Source organism: Lissotriton helveticus, chromosome 5_1 (assembly GCF_964261635.1).
Source record: "Lissotriton helveticus chromosome 5_1, aLisHel1.1, whole genome shotgun sequence".
NCBI classification, from domain to species: Eukaryota; Metazoa; Chordata; class Amphibia; order Caudata; family Salamandridae; genus Lissotriton; species Lissotriton helveticus.
Genome location: NC_136065.1, coordinates 719,373,510 through 719,398,862, shown reverse-complemented (window position 1 = coordinate 719,398,862; position 25,353 = coordinate 719,373,510). Strand labels below are relative to the sequence as shown.

The following is a 25,353-nucleotide window of genomic DNA, read 5'->3' as shown; positions in this document are numbered from 1 at the left end:
TTTGCATATAGCCATGTCTGAACTGGGGTGGCAGAGTGGGCTAAAGAACGGTGATGGATTAAACCCAGATCTTTTGACTGGGTGTGAGTGTTTGATTGATTCCGATGCTCCGTCCATCACCACCCCCTTTTGTACCGCTTTTGGCCGCCATAAGTGTGGCAGGGTATGCTCAGACGTGAGTCCCTTGCTCACTTTGTCACTGGATTCAAGCAAGCCGGGCTGAAGACGGCTGGAATGCCAGAAACCGGTCCTTGGAAGCTTGTTTCCGGTCCAGGGAAGGCATGGCTTGGCAGTTCGGGCTGGACTGTTCCCATGAGGCACAAGGTCAGACTGATTTGCATATAGCCATGTCTGAACTGGGGTGGCAGAGTGGGCTAAAGAACGGTGATGGATTAAACCCAGATCTTTTGACTGGGTGTGAGTGTTTGATTGATTCAGATGCTCCGTCCATCACCACCCCCTTTTGAACCGCTTTTGGCCGCCATAAGTGTGGCAGGGTATGCTCAGACGTGAGTCCCTTGCTCACTTTGCCACTGGATTCAAGCAAGCCGGGCTGAAGACGGCTGGAATGCCAGAAACCGGTTCTCGGAAGCTTGTTTCCGGTCCAGGGAAGGCATGACTTGGCAGTTCGGGCTGGACTGTTCCCATGAGGCACAGGGTCAGACTGATTTGCATATAGCCATGTCTGAACTGGGGTGGCAGAGTGGGCTAAAGAACAGTGATGGATTAAACCCAGATCTTTTGACTGGATGTGAGTGTTTGATTGATTCAGATGCTCCGTCCATCACCACCCCCTTTTGTACCGCTTTTGGCCGCCATAAGTGTGGCAGGGTATGCTCAGACATGAGTCCCTTGCTCACTTTGCCACTGGATTCAAGCAAGCCGGGCTGAAGACGGCTGGAATGCCAGAAACCGGTCCTCGGAAGCTTGTTTCCGGTCCAGGGAAGGCATGGCTTGGCAGTTCGGGCTGGACTGTTCCCATGAGGCACAGGGTCAAACTGATTTGCATATAGCCATGTCTGAACTGGGGAGGCAGAGTGGGCTAAAGAACGGTGATGGATTAAACCCAGATCTTTTGACTGTGTGTGAGTGTTTGATTGATTCAGATGCTCCGTCCATCACCACCCCCTTTTGTACCGCTTTTGGCCGCCATAAGTGTGGCAGGGTATGCTCAGACGTGAGTCCCTTGCTCACTTTGCCACTGGATTCAAGCAAGCCGGGCTGAAGACGGCTGGAATGCCAGAAACCGGTCCTCGGAAGCTTGTTTCCGGTCCAGGGAAGACGTGGCTTGGCAGTTCGGGCTGGACTGTTCCCATGAGGCACAGGGTCAGACTGATTTGCATATAGCCATGTCTTAACTGGGGTGGCAGAGTGGGCTAAAGAACGGTGATGGATTAAACCCAGATCTTTTGACTGCGTGTGAGTGTTTGATTGATTCAGATGCTCCGTCCATCACCACTGTAGGAGAGTAGGGTCTGCTATCCTATGGTCACCCCAAATTTTTGCTTTTTGCTTCACTGGTTTATGACTTAATGTGGCTGTGGGCCTGCTAATCAGACCCACAGCCTGCTGTTCTCTCTGTAAATTGTTACCCATGCACTTTAGGTGCATAACGAAATTGGAACTGGTTCACCTTATTGGCCCCTGTAACAGTGTACCCAGGTACCCAGGGCATAGGTGCTTCCAAGGCCTACCAGGGGCTGCAGCACGTATTGTGCCACCCCTGGCCTGGCCTCCATATTTGACACAACTGGCTGATTACTCAGCTGGGGTAAGTCGGTGTAACCACCCCTTACTTAGGTGTAGTATGCCTATACCTAACCTAAAATGGACACATATGTTCCTATCAGCCACTCTTATGGTAGGCCTCATCAATCCTGGAGGCAGAGTGCTTGGAAATATGTGAGATAGTGCTCTGGCATGAGCTGAGCCTTTCTGCAGCTTTCGGAACCATGTCCTTTAGCTGTTTCATGATACTGCCATACCATATACTCTTAAGTGCATTATAATCCTCGCGGTTAAATGCTAACTCTGGTCTGGCTTTATCAAAACATTTCGAGTAAGGTGTCATACGAATTGGAATACTAGCCCCTCGCCAGTTCTGGCGACGGGGGTAGCATTCCACCCTTCTAGAGGGACACGACATGTATCTAACCTGAACCCCGGTTAAAGTTAAACAGAGCCTCAGCATCACAAAATGGATGCTGCCACCACAGACACAAGTCTGACCTCCTGCTGCTGGGAGTCCTTCCAACGAGGGCAGCTTGGACAAAGGGTTTCCTGCCTTGGAAGGTGCTAGCACCACCCCAGACAGGATTTTGTGTATTGGGTAGGACAGGGCTGAATAGAATCAGACATGCCTGGGGCACACAAGGTGTCCCCGTGCATTTGCCAGTTCAAACCGGTGCTGGGGGCTTTCCAGCCCCAGTCCTGGCACGAACTGGACAAAGGAAAGGGGGTGTAACCGCCCCCCCTCCTGGTCCCACCCAGAGGAGGGACCTAGTAGGTGATCCGGCCCCTAGAATTGGAATAAGAGTAGGAGCTGTGTCCTGAGACTTCAGATCATCCTGAATCAACTTGAAACTAAGAAGACGACTGGACTTCGGCATTCTGCTGCACAGAAGACTGAAGAGCATCTCCCTTGTGGCCTAGGAGTGGCCACCCTGTGAACACAGGCACCATCCAGCAACTCGATGTCTGCTTTGCCACCGCCTCCCGCCGGAGCCCGAGCCCAGAGCCTGACAAGTCCCAGACTCCCAGACATCTCACAGCCCGATCCACAGTCCCTGCAAAGAAGTGACCCGTGGAGGCACCGAGAGACGTGGGACCGGACCTCTTGAAAGACCCCCGAGAAGCTGACTGCGCAGCACCCGAGGCACCCTCGACACTGTGCTTTGGGGTTTGAGAAGCCCCAACCTCGAGCAGCCCTTGCACCGAAGATCAGCCCCCCAGCATCTCCACCATCTGCGTGGGGCCCTTTTGCACTGTGCCACTCGACGCGCCATCCCGGCCACTTGCCACCTGGCTAGCGGCCATCTTGGCGACGAAAACTATGACTTACACCGCTGGTCTGGTTGCTCCAGACTGGCCCTTGTTCCCCTAAAAAGGAGTACCCGCTCTGACCTTGCTGGTCCGAGTGAGAAGCTTGAATCACTTCCTGCGTGGCTTGCTTTAGCCAAGGCCTGTTTGCTTCAATCAAGTTGCCAACACCGCCATCAGCGAGAGCCTTCGTGGAACAGCTCGTGACCAACGCCTGGACATCCTTGACCTCTTCGTGTCCACGTGGCTGCAGAGACAATCTTCACGACATCGCCTGTTTGCACCCGACATCGCCTGGTTCCATCCTGGTTCCACGGTAGTCACTGGCTAGTGACTTTGAACATTGTCCCCTCTGCTTTCAGGTCTTCACCTCTTCAGATCCACCCTTAGATCCACCGGAACTCTTCACATCGAGCCGCCTGCATCATCTTCAGCTCCAAGCACCATCGACCGGCGTGATGAAACCCGACACTACTTCGACCCTATGCACCCGCTTTCTTGTGGGTAAGGTAACTCAGCAACGCCGGTGTTCCCACACTGGTACACACCTCTAGGGTCCGTGTCTAAAGTTTCATCCTCCTAGGTCACTCGGAAGGTTCCTTAATAACTAACTTTGTAACTTTTACGCACCATTGACATTGCATTGGTGCATGCGTGCACTTTCCGCACTGCACCCGAGTCCCGCGGGCCTTTCCCGACTTCATCACTGGTAGTCCCGAACAGCTCCAGCGATTCTCCAGGCCCTAGGCCTCTTCACTTTCCCCATAGTGGTTCTTATACCACTATTTTAGTATATGGTTTAGGTGGCCCCTAGGGCTCATCCATATTCGTGCAACTTTTGTATATTTAAACTGTGTTTTGTTTTAACGCTTATGCTTCTGTGCTCATAAAGAGTATAGGGGATATTTGTAGAAATAAATATATATATATTTTCAATATATATCTGTGTGGTGTCCTTTCATTTGGTATTCAATGGGATTGTGTATGGTAAAACAGCTTGCTTCACATGCCTTTACAGAGTTTAGCCTAAGACTGCTTAGTCCATGCTACCCCAAGGATAGCTTGTCTATAAGGTTGACTTTACAACCTCCACCATAAGGGTTGCTTGGCATGGTACAAGGTGATCACTAGAACTAGTGAGCATCATATACCAGGCCAACTTCTCACAACCACCCCCTTTTGTACCACTTTAGAAGTTGGCATTACATTGTGCTGTGTGCCTGCCTGCATGTCTGTTTCTAGAAGTGACCTGGGCTGGTGAGAAGTGGGTGGCTCCAAGGAGGCAGGGACAGGCTGGGTGGGAGATCTGCAACTGAAGTAGTGGGTGGAGGAATCCCCTGTCTCTGACCAGGTCAGTGCCTGCCCTGTGCAAGGCTAGCTCCGCCCCCTACTAACAGCCCTCCCAGTGCCAGTTGGGACTGGAACTTCCAGGACCCTTCCAGAAGCCCCTACCCCCAGACTCTTCCAGAAGCTTCTACCTCCTTCCAGACGCAGGGCAGGGAGGTGTATAAATACAGGGGCTGTGAGCCCAGGAGGGGTGCTTGTGCTGACGTGGAGGGGACACTCTGCCAGGAGGAACCTCCGTGGGACACTGCGTGCTGGCCCCTGTGCCCAAATGTGTCTTTCTATCTTTTACTGGACTGGGAAGGAGCTGGGCTGGGACCAGGGCTGCTGCCCTTCAGGATTGCCCCCCAAACTGCGTTGGACTGTCTCAACGGATTGCCACTCTGCTGAGGAAGAGCTGCCCTGTAGGCTGCTGACCTTTGCCCAACCCTGCTTGCTTCCCTAGTGCCTCGTGAAGCGCTACAACTTTGTTCTGAGGGACCCCTGAGCTGTGAGGACCCGAGCGCCTCGTGAGCGCTGTATGTTAATTGCCAAGAGAAGAGAATAGCGTGGACCCTGCAGCGCTGGACTGCCTGCCTGCTATGAGGGAATCCCAGCGCGTTCTGCCTATTTAAACTGCAGGAGCCTACCCTCCGTTTTCCCTGTCCTTTTTGTAGCCAAGAGCGGGTGCCGACCCCGTGTCCTCTGCATATACTATCAACGGGTGCTCACCCCGCAATTGTTTTTTTATTTATTTGTTCGCGGGTGCTCGACCCGCACTTTAAAATCACAGGTCACAGGTCCCCACCTGTGAACGCCACCCCCCGACTCACCTCCTGTCCCCCCACCTCTCCCTGCCTTCCACCACCAATTCCACCCCCCCTTATTTCAATCGAGCCACCCAACCTTCCATGTTCTACCTCTTTCTCACTGGAAAATACGCTAGGCTCCCTGATCACCTCCATCTCCCAGCTTACAGTTGCCATTTCACTTCTATGCTCTAAGATCTCCACCCCTCCATGCACCTCTACTCCCTCCCAACTTCCCCGGAGTTGCACCTCGCCCCCTCACCCCAACACAGCCAAGCTCAACCTTTCGTCTGCAAATGTCGTTAACTCGCACAAGCCCTTGAACGCCACCCTTCTTCAACAGGCATACCCTAGCAACCCCACTGTCTACACTATTCCGACCATCACCTCTGTCAGAACAAAGCGTCCACCTAAACCCTCCCGAGCACCCCCGCAAATGTACAATATCCCGATCACTCTTCAGAGCCCAAGTGCCCCCGTCACCAGAACAGTCTTGACAGAGCTGCGCTGTATGCTTCACAACTGCAGATCTGCAGTAAAACACAAACTTGAAATCTCCGACACCATCACCCTTCACAATCTTGACATGCTCTTCCTGACAGAGACCTGGTTCAAAGATACCTCTCACGCTATTTTTGATCTCCTAATACCCACAGGTTACTCCATATTTAGGAATGACAGAACTGAAAACACGGGGGGAGGTGTTGCAGTCATCTTCAGAAACGCCCTCCAACTTAAGGCGTCTCCTATCAGCTCCCCCCACACCTTTGAATGCCTTTCTCTTGAACTTCAATTGCAACACCGTTCACCGCTCAGATTCCATATCATTTACCACCCGCCTCATAGTGGCTCTTCATTTATAGAAGATCTCAAAGACTTCATCAGCGACCAATACTCTCAAAGTGACAATCAGACCATCGTGGGTGACTTCAATCTCCACTGGGGCGCACCGCATGACTCCTCTGCGAACTCACTGGCCACCTTCCTCTCTGCAAATGATCTTATCCAACACTGCACCGAGTCAACCCACTCCAAAGGCGCAATCCTGGACCTTGTTATTTCTAAAGCAGGCATGCTTTCTACTACTACCCCAATTCATGTAGACTGGTCTGACTACCACCTCATCCCATTCTCCCTTCAACTTTCACACTCTATAACTCTTGGCCAACCCAAGAGGGCCATCTCCTGGTTCCGTGATGCCAAAAACATTGATATCGGTCCCCTCTGTGAATCAGCCTTGCTATCCCTTCCAAGACTAGACCCGAACATAGCTGTTGACGATCTCACCTCCCAATGCCTCACAGTTCTTGCAGCTGAAATTAATAACGTCGCTCCACTCAAAAGCAAAAGGATAAGGCCCACTCCCTCAGCACCTTGGTTCAACAAATCCCTTTATGATGAAAGGAAGCAGCTAAGATTCCTGGAGAAGCAATGGAGACAATTGCCCTCCAATGACAATTTAGCCATGCTTCGCACAGCAAGATGCAAGCACCACAAACACATCTTCCTTGAGAAAGCGACGCACTTCAAAACCCTCCTTGATTCCGCCAAAAATAGACCCAAAAAACTATTCGATCTCATCAAGACTCCGAGCTGCTCTCCCCCAACCTCCAAGGTGGAGGATTCTTCAAAGAGAGCAGCGGATTTCGCTGTTTTCTTCGATGGAAAAGTGAAAGCACTTGTGGATCAGGTTGCTCATCCTACACCTCCAGAGGAGCGCAAATCCTTAGCCATCTGGCAGAGCTTTGACCCCATATCTGAAGATACCCTTCTCAAGTGAATACGGGAAACAAAGCCCTCCAACCATTCTCTTGACCCTATCCCCAGTGCCATTGCCTTTGACTTCTATACCCATTCCCTTTCCTATTGGACTACCCTGATCAACCTCTCCCTCTGGCAAGGCTCCCTTCCTGTCTCCTTCAAAACTGGGCAGGTCACCCCTCTGCTTAAAAAGCCCACTGCTGATGCGAATGACCTCAACAACTTCCGCCCCATCACTAACCTTCCCTTTCTTGCGAAGATCACAGAAAGATGTGTAGCAAAACAACTCTCTCGTCATATCAAGGACAATGATCTTCTTGACAATTGTCAGTCCGGCTTCATCCAAAACTGCAGCACTGAAACAGCCCTTCTGCAAGTGGTTGATGATGCGCTGAGGATACTCGACTCAGGGGGGTCCTGTCTGCTAATTCTCCTTGACCTTTCCGCAGCCTTCGACACTGTTAATAACAACACCCTCCTCAATATTCTTCAACAGAGAATGGGCATGGAGGGCACTGTGCTTAAGTGGTTTGCATCCTTCCTCTCTGACAGATCTCAAATGATCAAAATACCGAACAGTCTCTCTTCTCCTGTGGCGGTGGGTCAAGGTGTTCCCCAAGGCTCGGTACTAGCACCAACATTGTTCAATCTCTACTTAGAACCACTGGGAAACCTCCTAAGCAAATCTGGGATTCACTATCATCTCTATGCAGACGACACTCAACTCTACCTCAAGGTTGCCTCCACTCATTTTTTTTTTTTTAAATATATTTTTATTGCAGATTCAGGAATAAACTTTTCCAACAAGGCCAACCTATACACTGACGGCCCCCAACATTCAGTATGATAGCAATACAATACACAGCCGATTAGCCCACATCCCGGAGGCTGGGCGGCGCTTCAATGAATCAATTCGCTGGAGGTACCTCAGTGCATGCCCTATTCGGGCCACAGGTCAACTATAACACATCGCATCTGCTTTTACCCCAGAACAACCAACCCATCGCTCTCCATCTAGCCCTAGATCATGCCATTATCACTCCACTAAATCATCATGACGACCTCCCATGGCCACCCGGTACCAGGAGATTGCCCTTGGGCGGCATGCCACCCCCTCCTTCGACTCCCTCCCTGTACCCTCCCCCCCAACAACTGCTGCTAATGCGGGTTCCAATGTTCCCCTCCTGCTCTAGGGCGTGACAACTACCAGGAAGTTCTGACAATCAAGAAGTCCCATGGAATCCCATCCTATACCTGATCAGACTCTTCGCCTTCAGTTAAGTAGTCCCTTAAAGCCTGCACTACCAGCTCCCAGGACCGCGCCAGTTCCAAACTTTTCTCGTTACCCGTTCTAGTGGCCTGGCGCATCCGTAGCACACTCTCACAGCCCGACCACTTCACCAACTCATTCCTCCATCTCCGCACAGACGGCCCCTCTTTAGATTTCCAATGCCAGGTGATTTCACGTTGTGCCAGTATTAATCCCAACCCAATGAATTTGCTCGTTACCTTGGTCTTTCTGGTGTGCGGGAACCAAAGAAGCAGACACGCCGCCATGTCAAAATCTACCTCCCGATCCGTGACAGCGTTCAGGAGTTCTCCCACCTCCGGCCAGTAGTTCCCTAACTTCGGGCATCCCCACAGCATGTGGTCTAGATCTACCTCAGGCTCTAGACATCGTGGGCACATGGCATTAAGCACCTGGAAGTGTCGACGTAATCTCTCCGGGGTCAAATATGCCCGATGGAGAACGAAAAAATGCACCAGCTGAAACCTGGCATTCCTCATCCCTTTCCAGGTCCTGTGCAACACCTGACCCCACACGGAGTCCGGGATTTGTTTACCTATGCTGGCCTCTCATCGCGATTTCAACTCAACCAGAGGCACCAGTCCTTCATGTAACATTCTGTTGTGGAGGCAGGTCACCGCCTTGACGGTGCCCGCGGCCATCACCACATACTGGCACACCATCGTCACCTCCGGTTCCACCAGTCCACCCCCCCAATGCCTCTGTATCGCTGCGACAACCGCCGCATGCAACAGGAAGGTACCATTCGGCAGGCCGAACTGCTCTTGTAAAGTCTGGAACGGGGCCAGCGTCCCATCTATATAGAGGTCTCCTACCATTTGCAAACCCAGGTCTTCCCACGCCAATAATTGGGACCAATCACCTCCGTGCGGTAAGGCAGTCAGCATACCCAGCGGAATCTCCGGCGCATACGGCCGGCGCTTCCCAACCCTCTTCAGGTTCCTATTCCAGCACAATCTAAGTGTCCTTTCCTCCAGCGTGAGATCCCTACCAGCCAGCCTCTGTTGCATCACAATAGACGACAGGACATGTCTCTGGATGCCGACCCCTCGGCCGTCCTCAGGCCCCCTAAATTCTCTCGCCACGTTCTGTGTCAGGACCTGGAGCTGCGCTGCCAGATAGTACAACTCAAAATCGGGAACCGCCAGCCCCCCCTCACACTTGGGTCTCGTCAAGGTGGTCAACGCCACCCTTCGGCGTCCCTGGCCCGAGAGAAAGCCAGTCACCAACGTCCTCAGCTCCCTAAAGACACCCTGCGGGATCCATACCGGCAACGTTCTAAAGTAATAGAGTAGCCGCGGGAGTGCCACCATTTTTAGCAGCGCTACACGGCCCTGCACGGACAGCGGGAGAGAGGCCCAGAAGTCCATGCTGCCCCTCAGCGCCCGGATGCAGCGCCCCACATTTCCCTCAAGGAGGTCCGCTGCGTCATGGTAGATGCGCACACCCAGGTAAACAAAACAAGAGGGTTCCCATACTACCGGTCTCGTGAGCTGAGGGCAGGGCGTGGTCCGCCGCAATGAAAACACACAGGTCTTTGTCCAGTTCACCCTGAGGCCCGAGAGCCTCCCGAACCTGCCCAACATGTCCACCGCGCCTTCCAACGCCCTCCCAGAGTCCGCTAGGTACAATAACAGGTCGTCGGCATATAACGATATATAGTGCGAGTCAGGTCCCTGTGCAATCCCATCATAGACAATGCCCGATCTCGCCTGTGCCGCTAGCGGTTCCATTGCTAGGGCAAAGAGCAGAGGGGATAGTGAGCAGCCCTGCCTCGTGCCCCTACAGACCGGATAAACCGGAGAGACCATGGCCCCCAGCCGCACCCGCGCCTTTGCCGAGGAATAAAGCACTCTCGTCCAACCCCGGAACCCTTCTCCAACTCCGAACTTCAGCAGCACGCCATCCAGAAAATCCCACTCCAAGCTGTCAAACGCCTTTTCAATATCAACCGCCAACACTACCGGGCCCTGTTCTGCTGTAGCAGCATCATCAATGACCCCGATCAGCCGACGGATATTCATCGAAGTGCTCCTAGAAGGGATGAATCCCGCTTGATCACTATGTACTAAAGTGGTCATCAGCGGAAGGAGCCTGGTAGCTAGGATACGACTCAAGATCTTGTAATCTACGGTTAGCATAGACAATGGACGATAGGAAGAGACATCCAATGCATTCCTGCCCGGCTTCAGCAGCGGCACTACCAGCGCCTCCCTCATAGAGTCAGGCAACCGCCCCAATTGTCTCGCTTCCGCATACACAATCTGCAGCCTGGGTGCTAACTCTTCCATAAATTTAGCGTAGAACTCTATCGGCAGTCCATCCACCCCAGGGGTTTTGTTCCGTGCCATATGACTAATTGCTCCTCGGATTTCTGCTAGGGTGATGGGGCCCCCCAGATCCCGGGCTTCCTCCCCGTCCAGTAACGGTAAAGGGATCTGATCTAAGTAATCACCTATTTCCGTAGCTGCCGCTTCGAGGTGGCTGGTATACAGTCCTGTATAGTAGGACTGAAAGCGCCCCAGGACCGCTGACTGCGAATAGACCACCACCCCATCCTCCTGTCGCACACTCATGACCGGGCACCCTCTAGGGTTCGGATCAGCCAGCTTCGCAAGGAGCGTGCCCACTTTATCCCGTTCCTCATGCACCTTCACAGCATACAACTTATAATCATAACACCGCAATCTCTCCGTCTCAGTCGCCACAGCCTCCTTAGCCTGCAACAATCGATCCTGCAACTCCGGCCTCTCGGGTCTCTGCCGCTCCACCCCTCGCAGCACTTCTTCCGCCTTCGCAAGATCATTCAACACTGTTCCTCTCACGGTCAGAAACCGTCCCATACACACCCCTCTCACCACCACTTTCATGGCATCCCATTCAATCGCCCTAGTCGCCGTCGACCCATCATTATCCGTAAAATAGCTATCTATGCCCTGGCGAACCGTGTCACAGAACGCCGGGTCTTCCAGCGTCTCCGGACGAAGTCGCCACGTAGGGACTGCCGATCTCGCCAGCTGCCATTGCATAGAGAGCAACAGGGGGTTATGGTCCGAGATGGTCCTGGACAAATATTCAGAGTGAGTCACCACAGTCGCCAGTGACTCGCTGCACAGTACTGAATCCAGTCTAACATGCAGATCATGCAGCGCGGAGAAGTAAGAGTAATCTCTGGTTTCGGGGTGTTGCGCCCTCCATACATCCACCAGGCCCCACTTTTCCTGCCAGTCCCGCCTATAGGTCGCAAGGCGGCGCACTGGGGAGTCCACTAGAGGCGGGTGTGATCTGTCTAACAGCACATCAGAAATGGAATTAAAATCCCCCGCCAGCAATACAGGGCCTGCCAAATAATACGCCAGTGAGCGCGACAAATCCTCGAAGAAATGTGCTTGGTCAGCGTTGGGGGCATAGATGTTACACAGCACCACCTCCCTACCATAGAGCCGTCCCTCCACTACCACATATCGACCCTCTGCATCTATTCTCTGGCTCGTGACTTGGAATGGTGTGCCCGCCCTAATCCATATCAACACCCCTCTGGCGAATGCCGAGTAAGTCGTGCCAAACACCTGACCTCGCCACCTCCTCTGCAACGCCCCACATTCCAGCTGCGTTAGGTGAGTCTCCTGGAGCATCGCTATCTGAACGCCCCGCCTCACCAAGTAGGCATGTACCTTGTGGCGCTTCACCATAGTTCGAATACCCCGGACATTCCATGTGACACATTTCAAGTTAGGTAACGTCCCCATAGAGCAACAATCTCAACAGTGGCACACGCCAATAAAAGTGACCCGCAGTGCAGCAATTGTACAACCCCTTCAAAACTTGTCCCTCAACTCCCACCCACCCCCTCCCCAGGACAGGGCCTAATAACCCAGCTTCAGCCCCGTTCCAAACCTCAAACACCCAACACATCACACTATCCTGTGGTCGTCACCACAGAAGACCTTAAGGGTCTGATGAGGGCAATGGAGCCCCAAACCAGGACGACAGAGCAACCACCCCGCGCCCGTAGCCCCACACTGCTAATGCAGCCCCATACCTGGCAGTCCAATAGAAGTCAGGAGTGTCCGCTTCTCCAGGCCTCCCAAAAACGTACAGTGACCACGAGCCTCACCCATTAAATATACCATCTGATGTCTGTGGGGTGACCTCCGGCCCCTGCGCTCCTCCCACCTCCGAATCATCATCACCGGTCTTCTCCCCTTCTCCTTCCGAAGCCGAGCCTCTGGAAGCGTCCTCCTGCTGCGATCCCGTGATGCTCGCCGTGGCCTCCAACGCACTCTGTCTGTCGGTCCGCATTTGAGCCTCTCGTTCGGCCCGTTGGCGCCTATTCCGGGAGCGGATGCGCTGTGACTTCCTGATCTTGACCGGTGGTTGCCGATCCCTGGCGGGCCTGTGTGCACGATCCGTCCCTGCACGATACAGTTCCAGCCAAGACCAAGCTTCATCGGGCGTTTGGAAAAAGTGAGTCCTGTCATCAACGATGACCCGCAGCTTGGCCGGGAAAAGCAAGGAATACTGAATCCCCTCCTCTCTCAGCTCTTTCTTCACCGACAGAAAGGAAGCTCTACTCCGCTGCACCTCCTGCGTGTAGTCCGGAAAAATTGTCACTTTGCTGTTATCCACCTGGAAGGGCCCTTGGGCTCTTTCCCTTTGGATCAACAGATCCCGATCTTTGTAGTGCAGCAGTTTGACCACCATTGGCCGAGGCGGTCTGCCCTCCAGGGGCGGTTTGGCGGGTACCCTGTGTGCTCTCTCCAGCGAGAAGAAAGGGGACAGGCCCTCCGGCGCCACCACCGACCGAAACCAGTCCTCCATGTAGGCCACTGCGTCACCCTTCTCGATTTTCTCCGGAAGCCCCACCACCCGCACGTTGTTCCGTCGGTTGCGTCCTTCCGCGTCCTCTGCTCGACGCTCCAGGATCGCCAGTCGGTGCAGAACGTCCTCGAGCTTATGTTCCGCAGTGACCACTGCCGGTTTCAGCTCCTGGAGCAGTTGTTCGTTGGACTTCACTCTGTCAGAGAGCTTGGCGTGGTCCGCTCTCAGCAGACCAAGCCCCGTCGCCACCTGCGCTATGTCCTGGTGCAGCTCGTCCTTCGTAGCAATGATCGCTGCCAATATTGCATCAAGGCGGAGATTCAGCCTCTGTTCCTGTGTCGAGGGCCCCGTCGAGAAACCGCCATCCGTGTCCTCTGACCTCCTGTCTCCCCGCTCAGGCGGCGCAGCGACGCCAGCTCCCTGTGCGGCCATCTTGAGCGCGGGAAATCTGCCGCGCGAGCAGCCCTCACCGAAGACGGCCGGTGGCGGCAGACCCTCCGGTCGTTCCGATCCCAGGCCCACCCGGCCTCGCCCAATGGAATATCCTAACGAGCTCCGCTCACCAATCCCCAGGCCAAGCGGGATCATGCAGGGCCAGCTGTCCTTCCTCCACGCTCAGCCGTCAGCCTCCGGGCCAAAGGTGCACCCCGTGCCATCCCACCGATATCCTCAGTGCGCCCGAATGGCCCACTCAGCCCAGGGGGGTGCAAGCCCCGATAAGGCGGTCAGCTGGATGTCCGTGGGCAGCCCGAGCCCGCTGCCCCCAGTAGCACCGTTCCCTGTGGGTTGCAGCACACGTAGGGGACTAAACACCGTGGCGCCAGTCCGGCGCACCCCTGTCTTCCACTAGGTGGGCTCACCCCCTGTGACCGATCCGCCAGCCGCTGCCCGGTCTGCCCGTCCCTCGGGGTGTCCAAGCGCCGTGGGCGGCCACACCTCCAGCTCTCCTATAAACCGCCACACTCCTCCGCACCTCAGCTGCCCCCGTTGCGGTATATTCAGCGGCTGGGCGGCCCCACAGTCCAGCAGCACCTTCGTCCGCTCAGCGCGAGCCTACGCCCAGCACTTCAGCCGGCCGGGGGATCCGGGGGGGGGAGGGGCGCCGCTCACACCAGTTCTCCGCGCCGACCTCCTCCGCCGCTCAGGACCCGCTCCCGCCGTCCACTCCTCGGCTCACCGCCTCGCGAGGGCCTCCCGGGTGCCCTCAGAAGGTCCCGCTCCTCACCCCGCTCAGCTCCCGGGGCTCTCACTGCGTCGGCGCCGCCATCTTGCCTTTGTGTGCAGGCTAAGCCGATCCGGTCGCCAGGTCCGCCCACACGCGGCGCCCAGGGACTCGGCGGGGGTCAGACGCTCCCCACTAGGTCAGGGACCCTCCAGGACCTCGGTCTCAGCCGCCAGGTGACACGGGCTGGGTTTTGCAGGAGAAAAGACGGGACTCGGCGCGGAGCAACTCGCTCACGCAGCCATCCCGGTCGGCGCTGAAACCACGCCCCCCAAGGTTGCCTCCACTCATGATCTCTCCATCCTAAGATCTACTCTTGACTCCATTCAAAACTGGATGTCAACTCATCAATTGATTCTGAATCCCTCCAAAACTGAATCCCTCAACTTCTCCTCCTCACTCTCTCCTCCCCCGGTTCAATCATGGATGGATCAGATGAATCTACTAAACAATAAACCCATCATTGTCGACAGTGCAAAATCCCTTGGTGTCATTCTAGACAAAAAACTCAATCTAACTCCCCACATCAATTCTATTGCAAAATCTGCTCGCTACCAACTGCGCCTTCTTTGGGGAATCCGTCGCTTCTTCCCGGAGCAGGACCTTATAACCCTGGTGCAATCGCTGGTCCTCTCTAGACTAGACTACTGCAATTCTCTACTTACTGGCCTCCCCAAATCTCACCTGTCCCCACTTAAGTCTGTCTTCCATTCAGCAGCTCGTTTCATTTATGGGGCCAAAAGAAGCGATCACATCACACCGATGTTATCCACCCTCCGCTGGCTTCCCTTCGAGGCTAGAGCTATCTACAAGACTGCCTGCATTACCCACAAAGCCTTGCAATCCTCATCTCCCAGCTACCTGGCGAATAAACTGAAACTCTCTGGTGGCTCTAGACGTTCACGCAATGCGGAGAATCTACTGCTTGAACCTCCCTCTTTCAAGAAGGAAAGAACAATGGCCCAATCCTTTTCAGGCAACGCAGTGAGAATCTGGAACTCCTTTCCACCTCAGCTCCGGACCACCACCTCCTCCCAGGCCTTCAAAAGGGACCTCAAAGTTCTCCTCCTCCAGAGACACCTCCAAAAGTAATTCACGTCCTCTTGCTATTTGTGAGGAAGACTTCCCACTACTGATAATTTCTACTTTCCATGACCATGGAAGTGCCTTCCCAGTGTATGCCTGTGATTGGAGGGTCTGCCTTTTTGCAGTATTTTCCATGTACTGGTGTTCGGTGCCCTTTTGTAACAGGCACACACCACTCTGCCCTTGCAACACACGGCTGCTACCTCTCACATGTCTTTAACTTTGATACTTGCACAAGTGCCACCTTGCCCACGTAACGCTTGTTCCTGAGCCTGAGTGTCTAGCACTTATTGCAGGACTATACCTCTAATTATACTCTGTTTTCTCTTATAACTGCACACTTGTCACTTTCATTTCCTCTTGTGCACTTTTGACTACCTCATGTATTTTGGTTGCTCACAATTTTTACTCAAGTATTTTGTTTGCTCACGATTGTCACTATTACCTTTACTACCTCATGTATTTTGGTTGCTCACAATTTTTACTCAAGTATTTTTGTTTGCTCACGATTGTCACTATTACCTTTACTACCTCATGTATTTTTGGTTGCTCACAGTTTTTATTACCTCATGTATTTTGTTTGCTCACAATTGTCACTATTACCTTATGTAAGTAACGTATGTTTTTGCAATCTGTTCTTTTGTAATGTTTCTCATTATGTTTCATTTCTGTTCCTAATGTGAAGCGCTCTGACGCCTTCGGGTAAAGTCCGCGCTATATAAAAATGCATAAATAAATAAATAAATAAAAATTGAGGAGATTCACCGCCGCTAGCCCGGAGCCTCGAAAGGACAGCAAGGGCTTCCCCAGTGACGTCGGGGATAGCCTCGCTGTGATTGGCGCCCGAGAGAGGAGCAGCGGAAGTCAGGCAGGCTGTGGGCGGGACCTGTCCCAGAAGCAGGAAATCACTGAGTCCCGTGCGGGGGCTACCGGGGGCTGGTGGAAGCCCCGCGCCTGCCCCCCAAGAAGACCGGAACCTCGCAGGCTCCCTCTGCTGCTCTACAGCCTTCCCCCCACCTGCCAGAAGGGGAAGGCCGGCCCGCGGAGATCACCGGTGGCGAGAGGAGCTGCCCGTCAGAAGTCCTGCTCCCGCCTGCAAGGATGAAATCCCCCGGAGCAGCGTGAGGAGACCGCCGGTGAGTGTGGGCTGGCCCGGGGGCCGACACTCGGAGAAGCGGGAACCTGGAGGGTGGGACATCGCCAGGGCCGCTCCAACATCGGGGCATTTCTTCGAGTTAGAGTCCCGGGAGCGGGACTCCAACTTGGTGTACTCTCTAGCCCTAGAGGGGGGCTCCAGCGTGGGTAGTGCTGCGTGGACACACAGCGGCATCGCAGGAGCGGGCCGCTGCAACGTTTGGGCATTTCCTCACTTCAGAGCTCCCGAGTGGGGCTCCAACGTGAGTAGTGGTGCCAGTGCTTGGTTTGGGACACACGTTGCGGGCACTGGTCTGACCTTCTGACTCTGTGTTATGACTCCTGCTAAGATGACTTATGGTTATTACATCCCTGCCTCGTGGTGATGCTAACGCATATGATTATATCTAGTGCAGGATGTGACTTATGGTCATGGTTTTTGCCCCATCCAAAGATGCGAACACATAATGTTTTTATGCCTAATGGATTGCCTCATAGGTTTATTCCTGGTGGGGTGTGGGGGGGGGGGGGGGGATGCTGAATGATAACTTATCCTTATGCTCATGATGCTGACCTAAGGTGATTTGGGCTAATAGGATGATGCCCCATGCAGATGTGATTTATGCCCCATGGTTATTGCACAATGTTTTTGTTTATGCCTTCCACTATGCATTTTTGCTAGCGGGATGCCTGACTTCAGGTCATTAGGCGGATGCCTGATCTAATGTGTTTTACCCCATGTTGATATGATGCTAAGTTTATGATCTTGCCAAGAGGTACTGGGTGTTCTACATTGATTACTGGTGCCTGTGATGGATCTGGCGACGACCCGATTGGCGCTGCCCTGTACATAATCCCCTGTAAATAATGTCCAGTGTATATGTCTGTGATTCTAATGTGTTTTTATAATACAAAGGCGTTTTTCATATAACCTTGTGTGGAGTCTCTTTTGTGGTGTGCCTAGTGTGTCGTGTGTGTGTGTTGCGCAAACGCTTTACACATTGTCTATGGGATAGGCCTGACTGCTCGTTTCAAGCTACCAAGGGGGTGAGCAGGGGTTATCCTCAGGGTGTACCTCCCTTGCCCTGACTAGACCGGGGGTTTCTGCCTGGCTCTGGCGCGTGCCCATGCCTACCGGTAATCCCCATTTCTAACATCTTCTGTATAAAATGTTCTTTATTTTTCTTCCTCCTTCTCTTTATTTTGTGCATTCCAAATGGATAGAAACAATGAGGATTGAGTGAAGGGGACACTGAGTTAATTCTTTCTGAACATCTTCCTTGCGGAAACAGCAGTGTAGATGAATCAGTTATGTTGGGTTATCTGAAATAAGAAAGAGTATAAGTGCTCTGTTGTAATGTAACTGAGAAAAGTGTAATATCAAGGCGGGCAAGTTATGACATTTTTAAAAATCCATTGAAAAAAGGTTGTATGAAACTTTCAACAATACATTTAATAAAGGTAGTATGACATTTTCAACAATAAGTTGAATAAAGGTTGTATCATAAATTATGCATCTATTTTTCAGTAATTTATGTATCCACCCGTGGGAGGGGTGGGATAATGTTAGCCTCTGTGTCTTTAATGAAATCCAGATTCTCATTTTATTAGGAGAATCGCAATTTCATTACAAGACCAGAGGCTACCATTATGCATATAGGTAATTTTGCTACACTACATCTGACATATGTTCAATAGGTTTACAATAGTGTTTAGCAAAAGTGTTAGAATAAGATCAATCAGCTGCTTTAAGAATGCCCACTAGTTTACTCCCTTTCCAAAAGGATTCACTAGCCATAGTGCCCCTTAATGAGTGAGCTTATGGTCAACACCGGCTGATTGCATTGCATATTTAACCCATGTTGCTATAGAAGGAGATGCAATCGGTTTGAAGGGTTTCACAAAATAGATAAGTAAATGGTTAACACCATTCGCACGATGTTCGCTCATTCTTGCATCTTATTCTTTCATACAATCCACCACATTAAGGTTTTTGCATGCGTTAAACTTTGGGTAGAAAATTATATCTGACATAGTATTAGTTCTTTTAATAATCTCGGAATTGATACCAATTGCGTCATAGACTCTTAGTTACATCTAGTGCTTTAACGTTTTAACGTCTGAAACCCTACAGCAGGAGATTAAGCAGAGAAAATACGCTAGTTTTATGTAGTGTCTCTTTTTGTCTAGGTATCTGTTCTCAGGCCAGGTAGTGAAAAGGTCTAGTAGTCACTTAAAATCCCATAGGGTTTCGTATTTAGGTTTAGGTGGTCTCCTTAGTCTGGTACTTTTCATATATATTTTTTTTTTTGCAGAGTTTTATATAGCGCGAACTTGACCCAAACTGAATCAGGTATCATAGCGCTTTACATAGCACCAGTTACGTTACATGAGGACACGCATTCATTTTTGTTAGGCACGGGGAGATTACGTGATTTGCCCAGAATCACAGGATGTTTGGCGTTGTTACCAAGACTCGAACCCAGATCCCCAGGTCTGAGGTCGAGCGCCTTAGCCGTCAACTGCATATTATGCCATTTTCCCCTTTGGTTTCACAATTTATTAGAGTGTGGCCTGCTACAATAGCTGATTCGTAGCAATTAATTGATCTGCAAGTAAGCCCTCTTTCATATTGTTTAACTAAAAAGTTTGCTACGTGTACGATAGAGCCTCCATGGAATCCAGGTACCTCTCCAGACACCAGCGTACCCAAGTTCTCGAGATGCCTCATGACTCAAGTTGTGTGGTTACATAATAATATATTCCTAATGCGGTACGCCAGGCTGCCCTGTTCCAAACAGGTGGACAGATTGTGAAGCACGACTCGCCTCCGGTTGCCCCAAATTAGTGCGGTCAAGATTTTTTATGGAGAGGAGAGAAGAAATATAACAACCTGGGTAGAAGGAGCATATTAGAGATAGCTATACACCGCATACGTGAGAGAAGCAATGCAGTCCAAAAAGGAAGGTTCTACCTAGGTTGCGTCGATCAGGTCCCTGTCTCAGTAATAGACACTGATCCCAGGTATTTAAAGGTATCGCAGGCCCAAGGGAGTGTGGTATTTGGGAGCACTCGTTGCTGTTCCGGAGAAAGGGACATCAGCAGGAACAGCTGAGACTTATCCCAGTATACCCATAATACAGAGGCAGCACCAAACCGCCACAATAGCTTCATAAGATTTGGGAGCACCATGCTATCCTAACTAAGGTATACTAAGGCATCATCCACATACATAGATATTATATGCCAATGATTGTCGGCACTGATGCCCCATCTCATGGCATTCAGCCAGAGAGTGCACGCTAGTTGCTCCATCGCTAACACAAAAATGAAGGGGGCCACATCCAATGATAAAGGAGTCAGCAAAGGTGGAGCCAGTTTTCACATGGGCCAGAGATGAATTCTACAACAAAGCGATCCACTTGGGCCTATCCCAAACCAGCAAAGGACTTTCAACAGGTGATCCCATCCCAGGGTGTCAAATGCCTTTTTGATGTCAAATGACGCTACCCGGGGATGTACGCATGTCCTGCGAGCCCAGTCCATCAGCATGAAAAGACAGCATAAGTTAAGGACCATGTTCCTGTTTGGTATGAACCCATTTTGGTCAGGATGTATTACATACTGTACAGTAGGGATCAGCCGGTTGGATAGCACCCTGCCAAAAATGTTATGGTCCGAATTGAATAGCGAAAGGGGTCGATAAGACCCTAAGGAGCAATGGATCCCTGTCCTGCTTGGGCAGTTCAACCAGCACCGCCTCGCTAAGGGGTGAGGGAAGGATCTTGTCAGTGTAAGCTATATTAAAAACTGCAAGCGGACACTGGGCGAGTTAGGACTGGAAAGCGAAGTAAAACTCCAGGGACCAGCCATCAGTGGCAGAGGCCCTGCCGGTTGCCATTTGTTTAATTGCTCCAGTGATTTCGACTTGCGTGAGGAGGCCTCTAAAGCTGCATGATGGGGAGCTTGCATGCAAGGTAGAGGTATGCCATCCAGGAAGGTTACTATTGATAACGGGTCTGTGCCCTGCGGAGCCCTATACAATTCACCAAAATGTGAGCAGAAAGCAGCATTTATACCATCCTGAGAATTAATAATTAAACCTGTTTCATCTCTGATGGCAGTGATCCGGCTCCTGGATGAGTCCAAGCGGAGAAGCCACGCCAGAAGCCTACCCGCTTTGTCGCCTTCAACGTGTTTCCATGGCAAGTAGTCCCTGTAGTTGAGTGCACCCAGTTTCTCCAGAATGGCTCGGTACGTGAGCCTGGCCTGAGCAAGCAAGTCGACTACCGTCTGATCTGTGGGTGTCAACTGTTCATAACGCTGTATGTCGGTTTCGAGGGTGTGGAGTTCCCTACGGAAGGTCAGCGTGGCCCCATATACCGCCTAGCTGGAATGGCCGTGGAGCACCACCATAAAGGAGTCACCCTCAACACCAACACTTGAGGCTCAACCTTTGTTGTCCAGCAAGTGCGATGTTATGGTATCAGAGAGATCGGAATAAAATTCTGCATCACACAACACATCAGTGGGAAGGCACCAGGTGAGAATACAGGGTCATCTTCTACCCCAAAGCAAATGAACCTGTAAGGGGCAGTGGTCCAAAAGGGTGCATCCAAGGTATTCTGCGCATATCACCCTAGAGCGTTTGGTCAACAGGTAATGATCTCTATCCTAGTATGCAAGCTGTGAAGAGTTGAGTAGAAGGAATACTACCTGGATGCAGGCTATGCCAGTTGTCCAGCACCTTTGTATTGGTGCCCCATCGCACAAGGTGTTGAGTACGGGAGGTTGAGTGCACCCACTGTAGTGAGGGATGACAGCGATTGTATTTCAAATACGGGGGGCAATTGAAGTACCCACCCCAGCAGCTGGCCGCATTCCATCGTGCAATAGCACGGGAGTCATCGAAAGTAGGAAAGGTGCCTGGTTGGAGCTGGGAGCAAAAAGAGGCAAGGGGTAGTGGAAGGCCACCCAACAACCCCCCAAAACCAAATAGCTCCTCTCTTTGTCAATTTTGGTGTGTAGTACCTCGAGAGGCGTCCCCGGTGCCACCCATATATGGGCAATTCTAGCATACCTAAAATATGTGGTCTCCACCAGAGTGCACCTCCAGAGTTTGCGCATAGCAAGTAAGGGGCAGTCAAATGTGTCTCCTGGAGGAGCGCTATTTGAATTTTGCATCTGCACAGGATAGTGTTTCCTGTAGCCAGCTAGCCCGCGGACATTTAAGGTCATGAACAGCAGTTGTCAGTCTGTGCAATATTAGTACCCATATTAACACATGAAATGAGCAGACTTCATCAACAGCGTCCCGCCGTGTCCATCCATCCTCGCCTCTCAGCCCACACAAACCCCACCGCATGTCAGTGTGCACAGCAATAGAATGCAAGTTTATACAATAAACAAAATGAATAAACAACACCCCCCCCCCCCCCCCATACCTGTTCCCAGGCCAATGCGCCAACGGGCAACCAGCCATTATCACTGTAATGCGAAAATGAACAAAGCGAGATATCAAGCTAGAGTAGTGGTACTATACTAGTGTGGGGTAGTGGCTACACGTTACCAGCAATAAGCTGAGGCAGTTGTACCCGCGACCCCCAGCAGATACACCATTGCAACCTCTCACCTCGGTTATTTCCAGCAGCCATAGGCAAGCAAAATTACATAGCCCAGAAACATTAACCAATTCTAGAGTTACAAGATACACCAGATCTTCAGCTGATTGAGGTGTAACGAGGGGACCTCCACCCACAGTGCATCGGCCAACGAGTCAGTTACCTCGTGTGACCTGGCAAGCAGGCTTTCAGTTTCTGATCTTGTGGGAGACGAAGGACCCAGATCAGCTACTACCGGAGAAGAAAGTCAAATGTGTACCTTGTAAGATCATGTTTGCAAACCATTCTTCGAGGTACTGTTCCATGTTCGGGCCCTTCCTGTGTTTCGGAAGGCCCACAATTCAAACATCATTCCGCGTTGACCTACCTTCTTGCTCATCCACCATCTTCCTAAGGAAGTCAATCTCAGGTTGCATATCCTTAAGACGTTCCCCGTTGTCTTATACACTGTATCGTTTTATCAATAAAACTGCATGTCAGAGGGAAATTGTGTGGCTATTTTAATGGAAAATCTGCTGATTGCAAATAACAGTGTGCTACCACTTCATGCTTTATATACCTATTTATTAAAAGTAATAGTTTTTACCATGATTTGAGAAACATTCCTGCCCTGGCCCTGATGACAATGCTGTTAATGAACCAAGATGCAAGTCAGGGGTCATGTGTATCCTATATGTGGTAGATTTGTGTAATATATAGAGAAAAAGTTTAGTCTATTAACTAAAACGAAAGAGTTTTTGTACAGCAGACATGCTGAAGGTGCTCTCGTCTGTGATAATGAAAAAAATGGTGGCTCACTGAATTCAAACATTGTTCTAGGAACAAATATTTTGAAGCCAATCTATGGGTCAAGAGCATTAAAACTAAATTAAGTAGATTATTTAAGTTACTAGACCTGCAAGTCTAAAGGCAGTTTTATGATTTTTCGAGCCTGCACACAGCTTATCTCCTCACAAGAACTTTAGAGAAGCTATGACTTGGCAGGTTTTTCACTTTGTTTAACCTCCTCATGTAACAATTGTGCATGCATTGTCAGTCAGTCAGTCAAATCACTTTATTCGATTAATTAAAATGGCCAATATAATAAAATCATGTAACCCAATAAGACATATGAGCATTTTTTTTTAATTTAAGGAATTAATGCAGCATGATCAATTTTCTAGTGCAGAAGAGCTTAAAACACAATTAAGAATAATTTCATAAAAAATAAGTCATGCATTGTAAGAAAGCATGATTTATCTTTGTGTATGAACAATTACACAAATAATGATTTAAATGGCACCTACATTTTTATTTACACACCGAGGCATAATATATCATGCAATTCAGTAAATCAATTTCAAGGAACTGTTTTATAAGATAATGAGGTTATAAGTGGTAGGAATCACATATCGTCCATACTTGTGGACATTATATGGTACGAGTGAATGGTTGGGAGAAACACAAAGTAGCATATAAAAAGTAGTGCAGTGATTGTGGTTCACTTTATTACTTCCCAGAGGAACCTTTATTTGCAATCTTGGGATAAGAACAGGCTGAGGTCAGTGTTCCATATTAGAAGGACTGCAACTTAAGAATTGTAGATAGCAAATTGATCTTGGTGTCATATGCAGTAGCCCACTTACCTATCTACAATAAATATGAATCTGTGGTCTGCATGTTACACAGTGTGCTTTGCAGCAGGCACATTCCTGTCTTTAAACCTTTAGGAGCCAAAACTAAAACTGGGAAGAACCAGAACTATTCCAGAACTGCATTAACCACCAGAGTGATACTGCTACTATAAGATTGCTGGGCATATAAAATATCTGCAGCAGGTCAAAACACACAAAGCAGAGGGCAGAGGCTATTTAAGACAGCCCACACTGATAAAGATCAATTCAAAAATGGTCAGGCGATCTCAGTAGATGTTTCCTAAGTTAAATTTGCCCGGCGTAAAACGCCTCTAATACCATACGAAGTTATTCAATGAAGAGGCAGGCGCTGAAGACAGGAAACAAGTTTTATTCCGTCGGAGTAGAACACATCAGATCGGACAACAAGGTATCGTCTCGAGGTGCTCTCTCAACCTCTCTGAGACCTGGTCTTTTATACACTGGTTTAAGACATGTGAACGTCCTTTATTACAACAGGGACATTGTGAAGTATGAGAACGACATCACCGGCACCCCCCCAGTTCCGGCACATTCCAACACATGACAACAGTAGAAGCCCTTTCCCCTCATATGATTGGGAGGGGCTATCACGCAGCTGAGTGTTCTGCCGATTCCTTTGGAATGTGTGCGCCTGATCGAATCTCAGGGGATGGGGAGGTCGTGATCAATAGTGGCTCCTTTCAGGAGAGGCGAGTGCATACAGTAATGGGCAATAAACTGTATCCTCGGGCTAAAGGATGACCAGCGGTTCGTACAGGCAGTCGGGCTCAGAGGAAGGGGTCATCAAAGGAGGGGTATTCATGGACGGAAAGGAGGTGTTGGTCAGGCGCAGGGTGTGATTCCTTGAGACAGAGTCATGGGAGGGGAGGGTTCATGACTTGTGCATGTGAGTGCGGGGGCAGCCAGGGTGTGCGGGGAAGACTTGCGAGGTTCAGGGAAGTGTGCTGACGGGCGATCGTGAACAGGGAGACCATGGTACCTAAAATGGCTGTCGTGTATGCTCGTACATGAGTCTGCAAGATGGCGTAGATAATGTTTAGTACACGAACTAAAATTCCACAGTCCTCCCTTTAACATGTCTCGCCAGCTTGTCAGTTCGGATCGATCCCCATGAGACCACGCACCTCTATCTCGTATAGGGGACTCATGTGCTCAGTTTTAAAGTTCAAAGTCTTTGGGCACATACAGTTGGAAATGAGTGCACATAAAGATGGTAAACATTGAATACCTAAGCAACACCCACACAGTATCATGATTGGTATCAATAAAAACGTGAACAATCTCCATCCCCAGCTCTTCAAAGTGTCCCAGAACCAGCCTCCAAGCGACCATCCTTCCTGCTCCTGGTGAACCTCCGAGGACAGTCTGTGGAGGTGTTCGATTGCTTTGTAGACTGAAGGTGAGTTATCTGGCACGTAGGTGCAACAGCTGGAGCCGATGATGCGGCATGCACCTCCGCGGTCGGCCAGAACCACATCTAGAACAAGACGGTTTTGAAGAGCCACCAGGCGGACGGCCTGAAGCTCAGCCGTGTTGTTGGCGAGGATGCCAGCGGTGATGTTAATGGTTGTTT

At 50.9% G+C, this 25,353-nt stretch overlaps 1 protein-coding gene across 1 annotated transcript in view; it reads left to right on the top strand.

Annotated features, from left to right (window-relative positions):
* The first annotated feature begins 16,230 nt into the window (after positions 1-16,230).
* Positions 16,231-25,353, top strand: part of POLR3GL (RNA polymerase III subunit GL) — a 184,086-nt gene continuing 174,963 nt past the window's right edge. The window contains exon 1 of the mRNA XM_078643138.1: positions 16,231-16,506. The gene's annotated coding sequence lies outside the window, so the exon portion shown is untranslated. The remainder of the gene's footprint in view (positions 16,507-25,353) is intronic.